The 22060-nt window shown below is 50.5% G+C and overlaps 1 pseudogene; it reads right to left on the reverse strand.

Moving 5' to 3' along the window:
• Positions 1353-22060, reverse strand: part of LOC102189389 — a 42504-nt pseudogene continuing 21796 nt past the window's right edge.

The raw sequence follows: 22060 nt of genomic DNA on the forward strand, positions 1-22060 counted from the left end.
AGATCCTGATACAGTGTGATATGGTATCATAGACGGCTTCTAATATACTAGAAAATTTACCAATTCTGGACATTCTTCTAAACATGATTCCACAGTATGCATCTTTCATGTCTGCCTTTCTTCACTAAGTACCATGTTAGGAGATTCTTTGTTCTTCTTAAGGTGGTGTAACGTTATGACCAACTTAGACAGCATATTAAAAAGCAGAGATATTACTTTGCCAACAAACGTCTGTCTAGTCAAAGCTTTGGTTTTTCCAGTAGTCATGTATAGATGTGAGAGTTGGACTGTGAAGAAAGCTGAGCACCGAATAATTGATGATTTTGAACTCTGGTGTTGGAGAAGACTCTTGAGAGTCCCTTAGACTGCAAGGAAATCCAACCAGTCCATCCTAAAGGAGATCAGTCCTGAATAGCCATTGGAAGGGCTGATGCTGAAGCTGAAACGCCAATACTTTGGCCACCTGATGTGAAGAACTGACTCATTTGAAAAGACCCTGATGCTGGAAAAGATTGAAGGCAGGAGAAGGGGATGACAGAGGATGAGATAGTTGGATGGCATCATGACCTGATGGACATGAGTTTGAATAAGCTCCAGGAGTTGGTGATAGACAGGGAGGCTTGGTGTGCTGCAGTCCATGGGGTCGCAAAGGGTTGGACAGGACTGAGCAACTGAACTGAATTGAATGGTGGTGTAATAGTCCACTGTGTACATAAGGAAAGTTTTCCAGTATCTAGGTATCTTGAATGGGCACTTGAGTTGTGTCGACCTTTGGTCATTGAGAATAATGCTGCTGTGAATATGCATGAAATAGCTCCTGGTGGTTGAATGCTTTAATCCTTTGGGCACACTCCTAGGAAAGGAAGTTGCACTTTTCTTATCATTAAAAATTCCTATACTAAATGTCCTCCATTTCACATGCTGTGGTTTTCTTTCATCTTTTGGTGGCCCAAGTTTCAGGGCCTTCTTGCTGGACAGGTGTGCCTGGGCAGGGCAAGAGTCTGGGGTTGGACTCCCAGCTTGATCCGCACACAAAGCCAGCACAGAAGCTCCCTTCACTGCACAGTAAGCAGAGCCAGGCCCTTGCAAGGGTGTCGCCATCGTGAGGTGGGTGCCCAGCATGCAGTAGTGGACTTGCTGAGATCTGGCAAGGTTGCAGGCCTTTTGGTGTCACTGGGGATTATTCCTTCTGTCTTTGGGAGAACTTCTTGGCTTTGACTCTTGCAAGTGAAGCAGGAGTGTGAGCGTGTGTGAAGCTACCATCTGTGACAGGAGAGGAGAGAGAGGGCTGGCTTCAGTGGGCAGGGGAAGACACAGGTACTTAATGCAATTTTATTTAAGAAGTCGGAACACCCCCCATCCAACCATTTCCTGCCCTTAGCCCACCAGATTGGCAGCTTTCCCCTCATCCCTCTAGGCTTCTTTCCTGTGTCCTGGGAGCAAGAATCTGCCAAGGGCTCAGTGCTCTTGAAAATGAATGAAGAATGTCCGGATCTCCTTCGGGTAGATGGTGACCTCGGGGCTTCCTGGCGGTGGCAAGGGCCGACTGGAGTTGCCTGGGAGCAGAGAGGGTCTGTCCAGCACGGCCCCTGGACCACCTGCTTCCCCAGGTCCCCTCCTTCCGCATCCCCCTGACAACACAGCTCCTGCTGCGTCTGTGGCTCCCACTGTGGTCACAGCCTTCAGCTTTCCCCTCTTGACAGGACTCCACTTCTGGGGGGCCTCTTTCATTTCTGGCCTCCCCTGAGGGCACAACACTTTGAAGACATGTACAGGGGTCCTTGCCCCACTTGGCCTCATATTTCCATGGGTTGCAGCACCATATATGTGCCTAAGAGCCTTCTCACTGAGGCCATGAGGGGGCCCTGCCCTTGATCTCAATGGGCTCTCCTTAGACACACCCTGGGGTTTAGGCTTCATGCTTGGGATGGAAGTATTTCGTCCATTCATCCACACCTGCTGCCATCCATCTGTCCATCCATCCATCCCTGAATCCAGTTCCTCCACCCATCTATTGTTGTCACTCCATCCAAACTTCAGTCTTCCATCAACCATCCAACTTCTTTCCATCTATCCTCTCATCTATCCACCCATGCATACATCATCCATCCATGTTCCTTCCTTCTTTCCATTAATCTTTCATCCATCAATTATCCAACCATGTATCTTCCCGCATCCATACTTTCCTTCCTTCCTTACATCCTTTTTTTCCAACTAAATACCCTTAATTCCATCAGTTTATAATACACTGGCTAGGTGTCTATGAAAATCACTGCAGATGGTGACTGCAACCATGAAATGAAAAAACACTTGCTCTTTAGAAGAAAAGTTATGACCAACCTAGACAGTACATTAAATAGCAGAGACATTACTTTGCCAACAAAGTTCTGTCTAGTCAAAACTTTGGTTTTTCCAATAGTCATGTATGGATGTGAGAGTTGGACTGTGAAGAAAGCAGAGTGCTAAAGAATTGATGCTTTTGAACTCTGGTGTTGGAGAAGACTCTTGAGAGTCCCTTGGACAGCAAGGAGATCAAGCCAGTCAATCCTAAAGAAATCAGTCCTGAATATTCATTGGAAGGACTGATGCTGAAGCTGAAACTCCAATATTTTGGCCACCCGATGTGAAGAACTGACTCCTTGGAAAAGACCCTGATGCTGGGAAAGATTGAAGGTGGGAGGAGAAGGGGACAACAGAGGATGAGATGGCTCGATGGCATCACTGACTTAATGGACATGAGTTTGAGTAAGCTCTGGAAGTTGGTGATGGACAGGGAAGCCTGGTGTGCTGCAGTCCATGGGTTTGCAAAGAGTCAGACATGACTGAATGATTGAACTGAACTGCAGTGTCTACCTACATACCCAGACTATGCTGTGGTGCAGTAGATAAAGAAGAGATAAACAGGTCAGAGCCAATTGACAAGGAAGGAGGAGCAGAGGAGGCACCTGGCTCAGACGTGAACCTGAGGGAGCCTGACTAGGAGCTGGTCCAGATGAAGATCAAAGGCAAACCAGGTGGAGGGGGGAGCAATGGTAAACGCTGGGAGGCAAGAAGCAGCCTGGGGTTCACAGGAGTAAATGTCGGGTGTGCAGTGTAATGCACACCATGGAGGGTATCACAATCCTTCAGGGTACACATGCAAATCTTGGGTTTATCTAGACCTAGGTGGCATGTGTGGTCTTGAACGCACATGTGCACAAACATTCACACAGCCACACACACATAGACACATACACTCTGTGTGGAGCCCTGGCAGATGGAAACTGAACTGGAACTTAGAGTCTACGATCTTCTTTGGTTGATTCAGGAAGACTGAGACCCAGAGAAGGAGAATGGTCAGCTCCAGGTCACACAGGCCTTAGGGGCAGAGCTGGGGTCTGGCTGGGGTTTAGGCTGGGGACCCGGGGCAGGGTCAGGACCAGGGCGTCCGAACCTCTGTGGCGGTGAGGGTCCCCCATGCTCCAGGTCCAGCGATACATCTCGCTCACATCCCAGGTCTCTGTTAATGAGCGCTCCTCCACAGACACCACAGAGCCCAGTCCCCTCAGCACAGACTGCAGGACAGAGCACAGGGAGGGTGAGCACCCGGACCCCAAATCTTAGCAGAGAATCCAACAGCAGCAGGGCGGCCGCACCAGGGCCCAGGGCCCAGCATCCCCCACATTCATTGTAGTGCAAGTCTGTGCGAGAGGAGGGGCAGTCCCATTTTACAGATGAGGAACTGAAGCTGGGGGGGGGGGGAGGGTGGCGGTCGGGGAGCTGACTACCCAGGGCTGAGGTGGATCGGCACTCCCAGCAGGTGACAGTCACGTTGAGCCACTCCAACATCGAGTGCCTGTCTCTCCGTGATGCTCCTGGGAGCCCTGCATTGCCCTGGGATGATGTCAGTTATGTTCTGCATCCGCTTTCCCCAAATGAGCATCAAACCAGCCTCCAGGCTGAGAGGGGAGGTGGGTGAACACTCTTCCTGGGAAGGAAGGACAGGCAGCTGCCCTGAGAGCAGGGGTTGTTCTGTAGGAGCTTTCCTGACCTGGGGCAGGGGAAGGCATGGAGGGCAGGCTCCCTGTGCTGCTTCTATCTGCCCTCTGCCTTTACATCTGCTCCTAAGGGCCGTGCAAGCTTGAGAGGACAGGGGTCTGGGACACTGACACCCATCAGGTATGCTAAGTGCCAGGCACCTGTGTGCACACAGTCCCATCCCAGCCTCTCAGCATCCCTGTGGGCAAAGACTCTCTCCTCCCCATTTACAGGTGAGGAGACTGAGGCCCAGAGCCCAGGGGCCCAAGAAGCCCAGAGGAGGCATGCAGACTCGCCCCTGGACTGTGTGACTCTGATAACCCACTAGGGAGTCTGTGCAAGAATCTGTTCACTTTCTTATTAAGCATTTAACTTCTGTGTTGTGTAAGAAGATGTACTACAAGAAAAAATGATAAACAAAATACATGTGTGCTACATGATGGTAAATTCAGAAGACCACTGTGAAGGAGGGTGAGGGACCCCCAGTTCCTTTTTGAGACCACCCTGATGCGGTGTTTGCCAGGTGCCATCTGAGTCTGGAGCAGTGGCTGCCCTTTACTGGAGCACCCGTGAAGAGATACCCCATGCCCAAGGTAAGAGAAACCCAAGTAAGATGGTAGGTGTTGCAAGAGGGCATCAGAGGGCAGACACACTGAAACCATACTCACAGAAAACTAGTCAGTTTAATCACACTAGGACCACAGCCTTGTCTAACTCAGTGAAACTAAGCCATGCCCTGTGGGGCCACCCAAGACAGGCAGATCATGGTGGAGAGGTCTGACAGAATGTGGTCCACTGGAGAAGGGAATGGCAAACCACTTCAGTATTCTTGCCTTGAGAACCCCATGAATAGTATGAAAAGGCAAAATGATAGGATACTGAAAGAGGAACTCCCCAGGTCAGTAGGTGCCCAATTTGCCACTGGAGATCAGTGGAGAAATAACTCCAGAAAGAATGAAGGGATGGAGCCAAAGAAAAAACAATACCCAGTTGTGGATGTGACCAGTGATAGAAGCAAGGTCTGATGCTGTAAAGAGCAATATTGTATAGGAAGCTGGAATGTCAGGTCTATGAATCAAGGCAAATTGGAAGTGGTCAAACAAGAGATGGCAAGAGTGAACGTCTATATTCTAGGAATCAGCGAACTAAAATGGACTAGAATGGGTGAATTTAACTCAGATGACCATTATATCTACTACTGTGGCCAGGAATCCCTCAGAAGAAATGGAATAGCCATCATGGTCAACAAAAGAGTCCAAAATGCAGTACTTGGATGCAATCTTAAAAATGACAGAATGATCTCTGTTCGTCTCCAAGGCAAACCATTCAATATCACAGTTATCCAAGTCTATGCCCCAACCAGTAACGCTGAAGAAGCTAAAGTTGAACAATTCTATGAAGACGTACAAAACCTTTTAGAACTAACGCCCCAAAAAGATGTCCTTTCATTATAGGGGACTGGAATGCAAAAGTAGGAAGTCAAGAAACACCTGGAGTAACAGGCGAATTTGGCCTTGCAATGCGGAATGAAGCAGAGCAAAGACTAATAGAGTTTTGCCAAGAAAATGCACTGGTCATAGCAAACACCCTCTTCCAACAACACAAGAGAAGACTCTACACATGGACATCACCAGATGGTCAACACCAAAATCAGATTGATTATATTCTTTGCAGCCAAAGATGGAGAAGCTCTATACAGTCAGCAAAAACAAGACCAGGAGCTGACTGTGGCTCAGATCATGAACTCCTTATTGCCGAAATCAGACTTAAAATGAAGAAAGTAGGGGAAAATGCTGTACCATTCAGGTATGACCTAAATCCAATCCCTTATGATTATACAGTGGAAGTGAGAAATAGATTTAAGGGTCTAGATCTGATAGATAGAGTGATGAACTATGGAATGAGGTTCATGACATTGTACAGGAGACAGGGATCAAGACCATCCCCATGGAAAAGAAATGCAAAAAATGCAAAATGGCTGTATTGGGAGGACTTATAAATAGCTGTGAAAAGAAGAGAGGTGAAAAGCAAAGGAGAAAAGGAAAAATATAAGCATCTGAATGCAAAGAATAGCAAGAAGAGATAAGAAAGCCTTCTTCAGTGATCAGTGCAAACAAATAGAGGAAAAGAACAGAATGGGAAAGACTAGAGATCCCTTCAAGAAAATAAGAGATACCAAGGGAACATTTCATGCAATGATGGGCACCATAAAGGACAGAAATGGTATGGACCTAACAGAAGCAGAAGATATTAAGAAGAGGTGGCAAGAATACACAGAACTATACAAAAAAGATCTTCAAGACCCAGATAATCACGATGGTGTGATCACTCATCTAGAGCCAGACATCCTGGAATGTGAAGTCAAGTGGGCTTTAGAAAGCATCACTACGAACAAAGCTAGTGGAGGTGATGCAATTCCAGTAGAGCTATTTCAAACCCTGAAAGATGATGCTGTGAAAGTGCTGCACTCAATATGCCAGCACATTTGGAAAACTCAGCAGTGCCCACAGGACTGGAAAAGGTCCATTTTCATTCCAATCCCAAAGAAAGGCAATGCAAAAGAATGCTCAAACTACCACACAATTGCACTCATCTCACATGCTAGTAAAGTAATGCTCAAAATTCTCCAAGCCAGGCTTCAGCAACGTGTGAACCGTGAACTTCCTGATGTTCAAGCTGGTTTTAGAAAAGGCAGAGGAACCAGAGATCAAATTGACAACATCTGCTGGATCATGGAAAAAGCAAGAGAGTTCCAGAAAAACATCTATTTCTGCTTTATTGACTATGCCAAAGCCTTTGACTGTGTAGATCACAATAAACTGTGGAAAATTCTGAAAGAGATGGGAATATCAGACCACCTGACCTGCCTCTTGAGAAACCTATATGAAGGTCAGGAAGCAACGGTTAGAACTGGACATGGAACAACAGACTGGTTCCAAATAGGAAAAGGAGTACGTCAAGGCTGTATATTGTCACCCTGCTTATTTAACTTCTATGCAGAGCACATCATGAGAAACGCTGGACTGGAAGAAACACAGCTGGAATCAAGATTGCCGGGAGAAATATCAATAACCTCTGATATGCAGATGACACCACCCTTATGGCAGAAAGTGAAGACGAACTCAAAAGCCTCTTGATGAAAGTGAAAGAGGAGAGTGAAAAAGTTGGCTTAAAGCTCAACATTCAGAAAACGAAGATCATGGCATCTGGTCCCATCACTTCATGGGAAATAGATGGGGAAACAGTGGAAACAGTGTCAGACTTTATTTTGGGGGCTCCAAAATCACTGCAGATGGTGACTCCAGCCATGAAATTAAAAGAAGCTTACTCCTTGGAAGGAAAGTTATGACCAACCTAGATAGCATATTCAAAAGCAGAGATATTACTTTGCCGACAAGGTCCGTCTAGTCAAGGCTATGGTTTTTCCTGTGGTCATGTATTGACGTGAGAGTTGGACTGTGAAGAAGGCTGAGCACCAAAGAATTGATGCTTTTGAACTGTGGTGTTGGAGAAGACTCTTGAGAGTCCCTTGGACTGCAAGAGGATCCAACCAGTCCATTCTGAAGGAGATCAGTCCTGGGTGTTCTTTGGAAGGAATGATGCTAAAGCTGAAACTCCAGTACTTTGGCCACCTCATGTGAAGGGTCGACTCATTGGAAAAGACTCTGATGCTGGGAGGGATTGGGGGCAGGAGAAGAAGGGGACAACAGAGGATGAGATGGCTGGATGGCATCACTGACTCGATGGATATGAATCTGAGTGAACTCTGGGATTTGGTGATGGACAGGGAGGCCTGGCGTGCTGCGATTCATGGGGTCTCAAAAAGTCAGACACTACTGAGCGACTGAACTCAATTGATCTGAGTCTGGGTAGTCACACCAGGGTTTGTCTCCTGAGGGTTCCTCCTCCTGGGGGCCTGACTCAGTGATGTCGGAGAGGGACACGGGAAGGGCAGGTTACCCGCAGGTTCACCGTCACAGGCCGAGACAACACTTGGTCCTGGTCCACCTCATACAGGTGCTGGAGCCGCAGCAGGACACAGCGGAGGTCTGCCTTGGCCTTGTCCTTTCGGTCTTGGGACAGAAGGAAGGTGGCATGAGGACACAGTCTCAGCCTGGCACTTTACACTCTCACCTCCCTTTCACATCTTCACTCTCCCTCGGATGCAGCTAACACAGCCCCACTTTGCAGGTGACCAAACAAGGCTCAGAGAGGGGCGGGCACTTGCCCAGACACACAGCTGGTGTGCATAAAGGAGGGAGGAGGACTCCAACCCAGGGGCAGCCAAAGTGGTCACCTCCCACCACCCACACTGGGGCCGTTGCTGAAGTCTGGAAAGTCTTCGTTCTTATTCACTGGTGAGGTCCTCATTGGGCCTGTCCCTCCAGCCTCCTGTTCTCTGGAAGAGTCTCTCTGCCTCAGCCCCTGTGAAGGGGAGTGTGGCCTTGTAACCCTGAAGATGAGGCACCATCACAAATGTGACTGTACACAGTCACTGCGGTGTTATTTCTGCCACCGAGACATAGGAAATGTGTTATAATACAGCCTCCATCTTCTGGTCCTTTGAGACCAGATGAGGAGAGCAGTCCTGCCAATCCCACAGAACACGGGGACAAAATGACCTATGCTGTGGGAGGACAGTGATGCCGTGGGCTCCTTGTTACTGCAGCCTAAGAGGTCTGCAAATTCTCTTCTTTCCATTCATAGAGCCGAGGTTAGGGACTGGAGCTCTAGAATCAGGGAAGGACTTCTCGGTGCAGAACTTGAAGTTGACGAGCATAATGGTGATGAAGATGGTGGTGACGATAATGATAATGATGGCAATGATCATGCTGGTGGTGATTCCTTGAGGTTTCAAGCAACATGAGGGGCAGCAGGCCTCACAGCATCCCTTGCGGCTGTGGCTCCCCTGGCTCAGTCTATACCAAACTCTCTCTAACAGGATGGACTTGACCTGCCCAGCCACTTTCATCTACAGAGTTGAGCCAGCAACTCAGCAACACCCCTATATCAGGGACAAAGATGACCTTTGGCTTCTGCCTCTTTTTCCTCCTCCTCCTCATTCCACAGACACTTACACTGGAGGGTGACAGCCCTTGGTGGGTCTCTGAGAGCAGAAGGGGGATTGAGGCATAGTGAGCCATGCTGTTGAGATACATGCAGTGTAACAGAGCAGGTACAGTGGAGCAAACACCTTGGTGATATGAATAATGGGTACCTGGCAGTTGTTTCCTCCTCCAGGAAGCCATTCCTGATCACCTGCTGGGGGCTTCCCTCTGTACACAGTCACTGCATCTGATATTATCCAGACCCACCTTGTTCCTGCTTGCTGAGTGATCTGCCTCCCTGTGGGCCTCAGATACCTCATTGGGCAGATAAGGAAACCAGGTGACCTCACAGAGCCTGGACAACTCTGAGGAGGGCCCTTTGTCTGGTGAAGGGTTGGGGGACCAGGCTGACATGGGGAGGCAGGAGTGAGTCTGGACACCTGAACACCTGCCGCACCTTTCTGGAGAGTCCGCAGGTGCTCTGTGTGGTCTGAGCTGTACTTCCAGCCGGGGATGCTGAGGATCTGCAGGTGGACGCCTGGGGGCAGCGTCACAGCCTTTTGCTTCCAGGGACCTGAGCCACGTGGGGCAATCTCTGAAAGGCAGATGGACAACAAGGAGAGGCTTTGGGCCAAACTCTCCTCCTGACTCTCACAGCTTGCCACACTAAGTCCCCCACTTCATCTGATCTCACTCCCTCCCACCTGTGGCCCACACGGCCGGCAGCCTGAAGCACCTGTTGGTGCAAACGCCCCAGCCTGCCTTGAATCTCTGGTCCAGTCAGTTCAAACTGCAGACTGGGAGATGGGAGCAGAGAGAAGATGCCATTTCTTCAAGAACTTGCAGGGAGTTCAGACAGAGACCTGCTCTGAGAACAAGATGTCAGACGCCAGCTCCCGTGCTGTCATCTATCGCTGCCTCTGCCCAGAGGGACTCAGCCCTCCACTTCCAGGAGATGCTCTGTTCAACTCTGGGCTCCAGCTGGAGCTGCCATCTCTTCACAACTCCCAGGCCTTAGTGATTGGCCAGGCTTGGGTAACGTGATTCGATCTGGGCCAATCAGAACCTCTCCCTGGCATCTCTGCTCTTGAAACAGGAGTGTCAAGACTGCTTCCCTGGGGCTTCCTTGGTGGCTCAGACAGTAAAGAAACTGCCTGGAATGCAGGAGACCCAGCTTCGATCCCTGGATCAGGAAGATCCCTGGAGGAGGAAATGGCAACCCATTCCAGTATTCTTGCCCGGAGAATTCCTTGGACAGAGGAGCCTGGTGGGCTACAGTCCGAGGGGTGGCAAAGTCAGACGTCACTTAGCGACTAATACACACACACACACACACACACGCACACGCACACACACACACACACAACTGTATGACCTTTAACAAGTCATTGAACCCTCTTTGCACCTCAGGTTACTCACATTTAAAATGAGAGGCCTGCATCTGAGGCCCCTGATCACTTCCTGCCCCATAGTAGCCCAGATCCCTGCAGGCACCAGCTCAGCTCCAGCACTAGACAGGTCAGCTCGCCCGGGGCAGTGATGACAGGTGCACTGAAAGGACCCCCCACCTCACCATTCATCTCTCTGAGCATCACGACAGGCCGGTGCTGCAGCGCCAGCCCGCTCCTCTGGTGCAGGCCACTGGTGAGGGCCCTGGATCCCAGAAGGAGCCAGAGCACTGGGTGGACGACCGAGGTGTCGTTCAGTGTGAGGTTGTTGCCCAGGGCACCCTTGTCATTGTTCCACAGCCGCCGGTGGAGCATGACCTGCAGGGGACAACTGTCTGACTGGGTCTGCCTGCGCCCTGGGTCCCCGAGAGTGACCAGCAGGGCCTCCTCCTACCTCCACCTGACCGTTCCTTTGGCTGGAGACGCCGTGTGCCTGTGTGGAGAGCAGCACCAGCCTGCTGCGTCTGCTCTGGATGAAGGCTGATTGGACCATGGGGTAGTAATTCTGTGGACAGAAACATTGGCAGGTTGGTGGTGGGGGCAGTGGACCAGGTCAGCCAGCAGGTCCAGGGTCTCCCTCTGGCCCCAGGTGGCCTCCTGCATGGACACAGCAGCAGCCCAGGGTGGTGTGGTAGTGAGGGGAGGGGCTCGGACTTGTGAGATGGACACACTTGGATTCAAATCCAGCTCCACCGCTTCCTGACCTTATGCCCTGGGGGACTCAGCCTGCCAGGCCTCAGTTTTCCCATCTGTAAAATGTGCCCCCAAGATCCCCCTTGTGCAGGGAGTGAATGAGACATTTGTGCCCATCCAGCCTGGGATGCCCCCAGCCAGTGGTTCCCAAGTAGAAAGGGGCTGGTGTCTGGGCTGGAAAGTGCTCATACAATCTTTCGTTCTATTTGTTTGTTCTATTGGGGCAAAATGACCTGTGTTGATGGTCCTGGACCCTCTGGATCCCAGACCACGGTGGGTGAGGGCCAGCCACAGAGATGAAGGGACAGAAGCTCATGGAAGACAGAGCAGTGGGGAACCACACCCCTTCTCAGGGCCCCAGTGGAAGGAGAGACAACTAACAGGGACGGAGGCTCAGGAAGCGCCCAGCATGGCGCTGCCCCTGGATCATCCCAGTGCTCAGCACAGATCTGGGGGAGGTTGCTGTCTTCCCAGGAGAGCACCAAGGCCCAGGGACACCTTGGGACACACCCAAGGTCACGCTGATGGAGGGCAAGGCCCTGGGAGCTGATTGAATTTGGAATTCAGCCCCTGCTCAGCTCTCCCTGGAAGACAGGCTGTGACTCAGCTCAGAGCAGCCAGGGAGGGTCACACCCTATTCAGGCCTAGACAAGTACCAGGTGCTTAATCCTCAAGCAACCCCCAGTAGGTCACCCATTGACCGAAGAGAACCTGCGGGGCACCCAGGAAACCTCAGGGACACACCTCATACGTGGTGGCTCCAGAACTCTGAGACCAGGTCTGAACATGCCTGGGCCACAGGCCTGAGGGGCAGACACCCTAAGGGAGATGCTCTGGGGCTTAAGGGATCTCTCCTGCCTTCTGAAAACCTGCCATCAGGACTATATCTCTGGCTGCTGTGCCCCCAGGACAGCTCAGGACGTACCCGAGCGATGGTGTTGCTCTTGTAGTTCCTGTAGGGCCTGCGCTGCATCTGGTAGCCGTTGTTGTCCGAGTAGAGAGCCCGCCCCGTGTTCAGCTTGGTGCTTGTCCTCAGGATGGCCTAGCGGTTCAGCTCCAAGGGGCCCACCCGGTACTCCTGCTCTATGCGATGGCAGAGCAGCTCCCCGTCAGAGCCCTGGGGCCCGCGGGCCAGCCGGGAGTAGATGGCGAATGTGGGCTCACTGTCGTTCACCTTCCTGGAGGAGAAGAAGGACAGGTAGGTCAAGCCTGAGGAGTCTTCTGGATGCCCTGCCCTTCTCCTTTCTTCCTTCCTCTCCTTGTTTCCCCCCCTCCATCCTTCCTGTAGGTTGGGGGCTGGGTAGCTTGCTTGGGCAATAGAACAGGAGGGACCCTGTCCTCTGAAGACTGGTTACCCGACCAGGCCTGGGGGCTCTGTCTGTCCTGCTCATGAAAACACAAGAACTGCTCTCGTGTCTAGGTCACTGCCACCATGGGCTCCTGTCCCGCCTCTGGACTTAGGTCCCACCAAGGTGACACAGCGCAGGCAAGCAGAGCAGGACTGCAGAGACTGGAGCAGCTCATGACTTCATCGAACTTCCATGGAGGAAGGACCGTGTGCCAAGCCCAGGTCCAGGAGCTGGGTGTCTGAAGCACGACAGGCCCTCATTTCCTCATTCCCCTGCCTGTAAGCACCTCCATGAGCTGAGCACAAGCAGGGGGCCACCCTCACCTGTAGAAGTACTGCCGGATCTCAGTCACCAGCGGTCCCTCTACGATCTCCATCCTCACAGCCTCCCACGACTGGCTCTGCTCTACCATTGGGTGTAAACACATAATTATCTGAAATGGGGCCATGATTGACATCACTCTTCACATGATACTCCCTGAAACTCTGGGTGACCAGTACTGTTCGGTTACTCCGCCTGCACAGAAAGGAAAGAGAAAAGAGTGTCATCGTCATGGACCATGTGCCATCCTTATGCCAGAACCAGGCTCACAGAGCCTCTGTGGAGATGCCAGCCTGGAACCAGGGGTGGACACAAACAACCTCCCCAGCTCTTCAGTGACAGCTATGCGGTCACTGAGTGAAGTCCACACACTTGGCTTGGAGGAGAGCTGGCTGGACCCACCAGAGCCCACGCAGCATCAGACCCTATCTGTGTCCAGGACTGGATTCCACAGAGGAGGGCACACAGGCTTCAGTGCAGGCTCCTGGGGATACAAGTAGAGAGTGTATCATGCCTGCAGAGGCTTTGCCTTCGTTAGCCAGGCCCCATTATCCTAGATGCCAGCAGGGGGTTACCTACTCCTTCAGGAGGTCATCAAGCCAGGACATCGTGGAAGTCACACTGGTGCTGTCCCCATGTCACTTGCCAGGGCCTTCAGTTAACCCTTCATCCTTTTCTCCAGACTCTCACAAGTAGGGATTATGAACACTTCTCAGGGCAGAGGCATAGCCCTCTGGGAGATGCGACCTCATTTCCTGAGATCCCGCACACAGGAAATGCCAAGAAGAACTCAAAGTCACACTTCATTCTCACTCCCTTAGGTTAGGACTGGTGGCATGGATACACCGGGGATAAGGGAGGAATGGGCTCAGAGCCTTGCACACATGGGTTTGCGCTGTTGCCCTGGGTGTGGCCTACGCAAAGGCACAGCTATGCACTTGCATCCCAGCTGGCCCTGTCTGGCAGCAGGGGTTGAAGAAGTGACATGTCTGTGCTCCTTTGCGGATTTCTGTAGGGTTCTTGTGGCCAAGGACAAAAGAGGTCTTGGAGGAGTGCCCTCCTGAGCTCCTTAGAAGAGGGGAGGAGGAAAAGAACCCTTTTCATTAGTCTGGCACCCAGGCCTTTCTCATCTGACCCCAGGCCCCCACCCCTGGCTTCCTTGCATAAGAGGTCCTCTCAGTGCCATGTTGAGACTTGCAAGTCAAGCCCCACTATGGGAGACATTCCCAAGTCACGCACCTAATGATGGATGTGTATCTAGAAAATGGGAAGAACTCATATTGTTGTTGTTGTTCAGTGGGATAATACATGTCCAACTCTCTGTGACCCCATGGGCTGCAGCACAACAGGTTCCCCTGTACTCCACTTTCTCCCAGAGCTGGTTCAGATTTATGTCCATTGAGTCAGGGGTGCTATCCGAGCAACTCACCCTCTGTCACACCATTCTCCTTTTGCCTTCAATCCTTCCCAGCATCAGGGGCTTTTCCAATGAGTCGTTTCTTCACATCAGGTGGCCAAGGTACTGGAGCTTCAGCTTCAGCATCAGTCCTTCCAATGAATATTCAGGGTTGATTTCCTTTAGGATGGACTGCTTTGATCTCCTTGCAGTCCAAGGGACTCTCAAGAGCCTTATCCAACACCACAGTTCAAAGGCATCAACTCTTTGGCACTCAGCCTTCTTTATGTTCCAGCTCTCACATCTGTACGTGACCACTGGAAAAACCATAGCTTTGATATATTTTGGACTTCCCTGCTGGCTCAGATGGTAAAGCATCTGTATATAATGCAGGAGACCCGGGTTCGATCCCTGGGTCGGGAAGATGCTCTAGAGTACTCTTCTTGGAAAATCCCATGGACAGAGGGGCCTAGTAGGCTAGAGTCCATGGGGTCACAAAGAGTCAGACACGACTGAGTGACTTCACTCCTACTTCTTCTTCTTGATATATACGGACCTTTGTTGGCAAAGCGATGTCTCTGCTTTTAATACACTGTCTAGGTTTATCAAAGCTTTCCTTCCAAGGAGTAAGCATCTTTTAATTTCATGGCTGCAGTCACCATCACAATGATTTTGGAGCCAAAGAAAATCAAATGTGTCATTACTTCCATTTTTTCCCCTCCTATTTGCTATGAAGAGATGAGACCAGATGCCATGATCTTAGTTTTTTGAATGTGGAGTTTCAGGATGGCTTTTTCACTTTCCCCTTCACCCTCATCAAGAGGCTCTTTAGTTCCTCTTCGCTTTCTGTCATTAGAGTAGTATCATTTGCATATCTGAGGTTGCTGATATTTCTCTCAGCAATCTTGATTCCAGCTTATGATTCATCCTGCCCAACATTTTGCAAGATACACCCTGTATGTAAGGTAAATAAGCAGGAGACAACATGCAGCCTAGATGTACTCCTTCCCCAGTTTGCAACCAGTCCATTCTTCCATAGCCACTTCTAACTGCAGCTTCTTAACCTGCATACATACTTCTCAGGAGAAGGATAAGGTGGTCTGGTATTCCAATCTATTCCAGAATTTTCCACAATTTGATGTGATACATAGTCAAAGGCTTTAATGTAGTCAATGAAGCAGATATTTTCCTGGAATTCCCTTGCTTTTCTATGATCCAATAAATGTTGGCAATTTGATTTCTGGTTCCTCTGCCTCTTCAAAACTGAGCTTGTACATCTGGAAGTCCTTGGTTCGCTTATTGCGGATGTCTGTCTTGAAGGAATTTGAGCATAACCTAGCTAGAGTTGGTGCAAAATAATTGTGGCTTTTGCATTGTTGAAATTTGCTGTTTGATACTGGAATATATTCTTTAATGAATGAAGTTATATGTCATTTGAATGTGCATTTCTCACTTTATGCTTTTCTGCTAATGACATTGCTTCCTGTTTGTTTTATATTTATTTTAGGCTACAGAAATGATGTTAGATAAAAAGCAAATTTCAACGATTTTCTTATTTGAGTTCAAAATGAGTTGGAAAGCAGCAGAGACAACTTGCAACATCAACAATGCATTTGGCCCAGGAACTGCTAACAAATGTACAGTGATGTGATGGTTCAAGAAGTTTTGCAAGGTAGATGAGTGTCTTGAAGATGAGAATATTGGCTGGCCATCGAAAGTTGACAACAACCAATTGAGAGCCATTATTGAAGCTGGTTCTCTTACAACCAGGTGAGAAGTTGCCAAAGAATTCAATGTCGGAAATCTATCATCATTCAGCATTTGAAGAAAATTAGAAAGATGAAAAAGCTTAATAAATGGGTGCTGGCACCCCACGCCAGTCCTCTTGCCTGGAAAATCCATGGACGGAGGAGCCTGGTAGGCTACAGTCTATGGGGTCGCAAAGAGTCGGACACGACTGAGCAGCTTCACTCGCTCATGAGCTGACCAAAAATTTAAAAATCAGCCTTTTGAGTCTCATCTTTTCTTATTCTATACAACAACGATGAACCAGTTCTCAATCGAATCATGAAGTGTGGCAAAAGTGGATTTTGTTTGACAACCATCAACAGCCAGCTCACTGGTTACCCGAGAAGAAGCTACACAATCTTCCCAAAGCCAAACCTGCACTAAAAATGAAAAGTCTCGGTCACTGCCTGGTGGTCTGCTGCCCATTTGATCCACTGCCTCTTTCCGTATGCCAGCGAAACCATTACACCAGAGAAGTATGCTCAGTAACTCCCAGATGCTTCCACAACCAGCAGGAGACAGAATGCTTTCCAAGAGTTCCTGATACCCTGAAGCACAGGTTTCTATGCTATAGGAACAAACAAGCTTTTTTCTCATTGCCAAAAATGTGTTCATTGTAATGGTCCCTATGTTGATTAATAAAGATGTATTTGAGCCTAGTTATAATTATTTAAGGAGCTTCCCAGGTGGCACTAGAGGTAAAGAACCCACCTGCCAATTCAGAAGATGTAAGCCACGGGGGTTAGATCTCTGGGTTGGGAAGATCATGTGGAGGAAGGCTCGGCAACCTACTCCACTATTCTTGCCAGAAGAATCCCACGGACAGGGGAGCCTGGCATAGGGCCGAAAAGAGTTGGACATGACTGATGTGACTTGGCATGCATGCACGCACATAAGGGATTTAAAATCCACTGTCTGAAACCGCAAATACTTTTGCCCCCAAAAAACGAATTGTTTGTGAAATGAGCACAGTTGTACAGCAGCGGGAACATTCTCTGGCATTGCTGCTGTTAGGGACTGGAATGAAAACTGACCTTTCCCAGTCCTGTGGCCACTGCTGAATTTTCCAAATTTGCTGACATATTGAGTGCAGGACTTAAACAGCATCATCTTTTAGGATTTGAAACAGCTCAGCTGGATTTTCATTACCTCCACCAGCTTTGTTTCGTAGTAATTCTCCCTACGTTGAAAGAACGTTTACAACTCCATAATAAAGAACAACCCAGTTTTGAGACGGGCAAAGGATCTAAAAACACATTTCACCAGAGGAGACGCACAAATGGCCAACAGGCCCATGGAGAGATGTTCAACGCCTGTAGTTTTCAGGGCACTGCAAATCAAAGTCACAATGAGATGCCACATCATATCCACTAGCATAGCTATATCCAAAAGGCAGATAAACGCAAGTGTAGGTGGAGATGTGGAGAAATTGGACCCTCATACACTTGAATAAGAATGCAAAATGGTGCAGCAACGTGGGAAACAGTCCAGCCGTTTCACAAAGAGCTTAACATAAGAGTTTCCTGTGACCTAGTAATTCCACTCCTAGGAACTAACCCAAGAGAAAGAAAAGCTTTTGTCCACACAAAATCTTGTGCATTCATATTCACAGCAGCCTTTTTCACCATAGCCCCAGAGTGGAAACCACCCGCGTGCTCATGAGATGAGGACTGGACAAATGAACCAAGGGATATCTGTCAGAGGAATATTATTGGGCCCTGAAGAGAAATAGAGTTTCACTCACACTGCATTGTGGATGAAACTTGGAAAAGTCAGGAAGATAGACAGCAGGACATGAGTTCTCCTCCTGGGAGGCAATGTGTAAGGTTGTGGCTTAGACGTGAGGCATCTGAAGGTGGGCAGGGAGGGGTTGGGAGCTGGAGCTGGCATTTCAGGGGGTCTGCAGAAGGGGCATAGGGCTCTGATGACAGCTCAAGCTGGCCTGCAGACTCCATCTTTCCCAGCCAGACACTGGAACGGGGTAGCACTCAGAACCTGCTGGGGTGAAACCCCATTTCTGCTGCTCCCCCACACTCTCTGCAGTCTATCCTGCCTCTGTGCCTCATGCCCTCTCAGGAAGGACTTGTGGGCTGACTGGAAGACCGGGCCCCATCGGGGGCAGGGGTGTCCTGGTCTGTTCTTTCAGACTGCTGACAGATGACGGGGCTGAGCTCCAGGTGACACTCACTTCACACCAATGCACCTGCCTTCCTCCCCTTCTCTGTCTGCCTCTTCCTTCTCTTTCCTTACCTCACTTTCTGCCAGATGCTCCCCCAAGCTTCCTGTCCACTCCCCCCACCCACAGACTTCTGCTTTGTTAGGAGACCACATCAGGAAACAGATGTGGATGTGTTGGACAAGAAGCTGAAGAGGAATAGAAACTGCCTGGGATGAAACCTGAGCATGCACATGGAGGCTTCAAACTCTGGGGAGACTTTCCTGGGCTCAGCTGCCAAAGAGTGCTGGTGAGTGAATAAATACTTGAGTGGATGAATGGATGGATGGGTGGATGGATGGATGGAAGGATGGACAGAGGATGGATGAATGAATGGGTGAATAGGATGGATGGATACATTGACGGATGATGGATGGAAACGTGCAGGGTTAGGTGCATAGATGAGTGGGTGGGTGAGTGCATAGATGGATGGGAGTGTGGGTGAATAGATGGATTTTTGTGGCTCTGAATATTAAAAAGTAGATAATACGACTATTACCAATTCCCAGGATGTGATCTGCAATGCCCCATTTTCCGTGAATCAAACTCTTTGGAATAAACAAATTCAAGAATGGCTATATGGATCTGGCCTAGATTCTCACTACTAAACATACACCTGATTGCACTGCAGGGAGCTTCCCCACCATCACACCGTCACCCTGCAGCTGAGGAAATGGAGACCCAGGAAGGGCATTACTTGCCCAGGTCCCAGGGTCCTCCTGGCCTCAGAGGCAGCAACAACTGCACCTCACCTCTCCCAGATGCTGTGCATCAGGTTGGTGTCCTTGTCTAGGAATACGGTGTAGCAGTCATTCTTCACAGGCACTAGGCTTCCGCCCACCTGCTTGCCACTTCTCCTGAGTCTAAGTCCAAACTGCCTGGAGCTGGCCAAGGAGGTCACAGGCTCCCCAGTGTCCTCCTGGGGCCTCCTGCTGGGCTGGATGCTGTAGTGCCTGTAACTGAGTCCTGGGATGGTGGTCAGCACGTGCAGGTCATAGGCAGAGGGCATCTCCTTTGATCTTTGGAACTGAAAGGCATGAGGGACAAGATGAATGATGGATGTCAGATGTGGAAGATGCCTTAGTCTCCTTGGAAACCCTGGCCTTACACACCTGGTGAATGGAGTGCTTGCTCTGCACTGAGATAGCTGGGTCATCCATCACTGGGCTGAGCTGCTTTCCTCTCCTGCATCTTCTCTGCACAACAGAATCAGTCCTCTTCCCCCTTCTTCCTTCTCCAGCAGGGCTGCAAACCACCTGCCCTCCTCCCACACTCCTTCCTGTTCCTGCCTCTGAGCCTTTGCTCATTCTGTTCCCTCAACCTGGAAGCCTCTTCCTTGGAGGGTGGGCTCTTGTCTCTTAATCCTCCAATTTCCCTGAGGAGGGAGGCTTCCAGGTCACCCCTGCAGGCCTTTCTCCATCTCCACATCATCGGATTCAGGCAAGGGAACTGGGTGACACCACTGAATGCACGTGGGGAGTGGGGGATGGGGCTCACTCGATAGGGCACAGATGTCATCTCTGGGTCCTGTGTGGAGGATTTACGGAGCTATGAGCAAGTTCATGTTGCTTCTTACAGCCTCCAGCCTGGCCTTTCTCTGAACTAGCAGACACCCTGTCCCCACCCCACACGCCATACCTTTCCTGAAGGTTTTCCTTCACCACGCTTATCATCTGTCCCTTTCCACGCTTTCTTATTTTCTTCCTGCCTGGATCCCCCACTAGAATAGGAGCCCCCCGAGGGCAGGGACTTTTGTCTACTTGGTTGTTAAAGTTTCTCCAGTGCCTAGAGTAACGCCTGACACATAGTAGGTGCTCAAGAGTATTGAAGTGCATTGACACTTAGAGAGTGCTGCCTTTGGGTGGGGAGGGGGATGTTTCGTGTTGGGTCAGCTCAATCCACCCCCTCCCCACACCTGACCACAACAGAGGAATCTTCCTCTGCTGTCTCAGTTAAGGACTGCTGCCCTGGCCAGCAGGTCATCACTCCGCACTTCAACTCTCTATATCTGTGTCTGTTCCTTGAATTCCATGGGGACTTCAGTGTCAGGGACAAGCACTCAGCTAGGGGCCACACCAGAACAGACATGCAGTCGTGTTTACTGAATGGCTGACTAATGGCATCACCTCCTCCACCTCATCTGGGAAGGGCTGGCTGGGTGACAGTAGGGTCACCTTCAGACAAGTCTAGCTCCAGGTCTGGGAAGGCCATGGGGAGGGACAACACAGGATGTGGGTGTCTTAGAGAGGCGGTTGGGCCCTACCTGTAATACAGCACCTCCATAAAGGTGCACATTTAGGACTTCTGATGGACTTCTCATGCAAAGTGGATATTTTCCTGAGAGCATATATGCTCTCCATGTATCCCAGACCACTGTGAGACCTTATAGGGTAAGCACAGCAGAAGGGACTTCTGGTCAACTCAGATGCCCAAAGCCTAGGGTCAGACCCCTGGGTGGATCCAGACCCTGACGGTGACTCACCCCATGACACTGTCCTCACAGTGAGGGCAGCGTGTCTCATGTTCCCTTTAGACACCCTGTGTCTGGGGGCCCCGCGCAGAGCAGGGGCAGCAACAGTGCACGCACCATAGGCGGGGTGTCCCCCTCACCTGTGCAGGCACAGGGCGGCCTGACTCGTCTGTGATGCTGACATTGGGGAATTCCACAGTCAGGGTGATGATGGTGGTGACCGTCCAGGCCAGCGGGTTGTAGACCACTGCAAAGTGTCCCCCAGGCTCTGGGCCTGCACACAGAAAACAGGCTCTACTGACTGCTGGACCTGACCCACATCTCATCCCTGATGCCCCTCAGAACAAGAGAAACTGAGGCAGGTGAGCCTGGCCTGCAGAGTCCAGAGGGAAGGACAGGTAGACACATGGGCTCCCATGTGCAACTTCCTCCTCATCTGTTCAGGCTGTGTCCTGGATCCCAGGTGGGGTGGGGGAGGCGTCGCCCCAGAGATGAGCTCCTCATTCATCTCTTCCTGTCAGCCCACTTTACTGGTGAGGACACAGGTCCAGAGCAAATGGTCAGCTGTCCAAGGTGACCCATGGCTTAAGGCATGGCTCCAAAGCTTGAGTGCTTGGCAATGTAGACAGAACTCTCTGGACCTTGGAGGGTCAGGGTCAATCACCAAAGTCAGCACTGGAGCACTCTTTGGTATGAACCTGGATTCCCTTTCCACTCCTTCCCCACCCCATATGCCCCAGGCTATGACCATGTTTGATGACTTCTGGATCTGGCCTCTGCCCATGCAGTTCCCATGGCTGGATGCCTTTCTGGGGTCTCCACCTGCTCCTTCCTTGGGGAGCTGCCCCCGTGAGCTCATGGGAATGGCTGGCCTCACCAGACACTGGAAGGACCCAGTTCTACCTCCCTTTCTATGCCCATCATCCCCTCCCACGCCAGTCCCTGTGGACAGGATTCCAGTCTGCTGCACTCCTGACCCCAGGGCCCTTCCAGAGTCTGAAGGTAAGATGGGACTGCACACAGAGCCGAGGGCAGAGCAGGGCAGGGGAGGGGAGGGGCAGGGTGGGGAGGGCACAGTGAGAGAGAGCAGGGTGAGTGTGGACCCTGGGAAGGTGGGCGGCCCACATGCTCCTGCAGGGACAACAGTTGTCTCTGTTGGCCCAGGATTTTCAAGGATGAAGCCCGTCAGCTGCAGGCAAATGGGGTGATACTCACTCTCCACCTGTGAAACCCTCATAGACAAAGAAGCTAGTCACATGGCCGCCCAGATGTGATGTGCCTCCAAGCTGAGCTCAGGAGGGAGTGCAGGGGCCAG

Source organism: Capra hircus, chromosome 6 (assembly GCF_001704415.2).
Source record: "Capra hircus breed San Clemente chromosome 6, ASM170441v1, whole genome shotgun sequence".
Lineage (NCBI taxonomy): Eukaryota > Metazoa > Chordata > Mammalia > Artiodactyla > Bovidae > Capra > Capra hircus.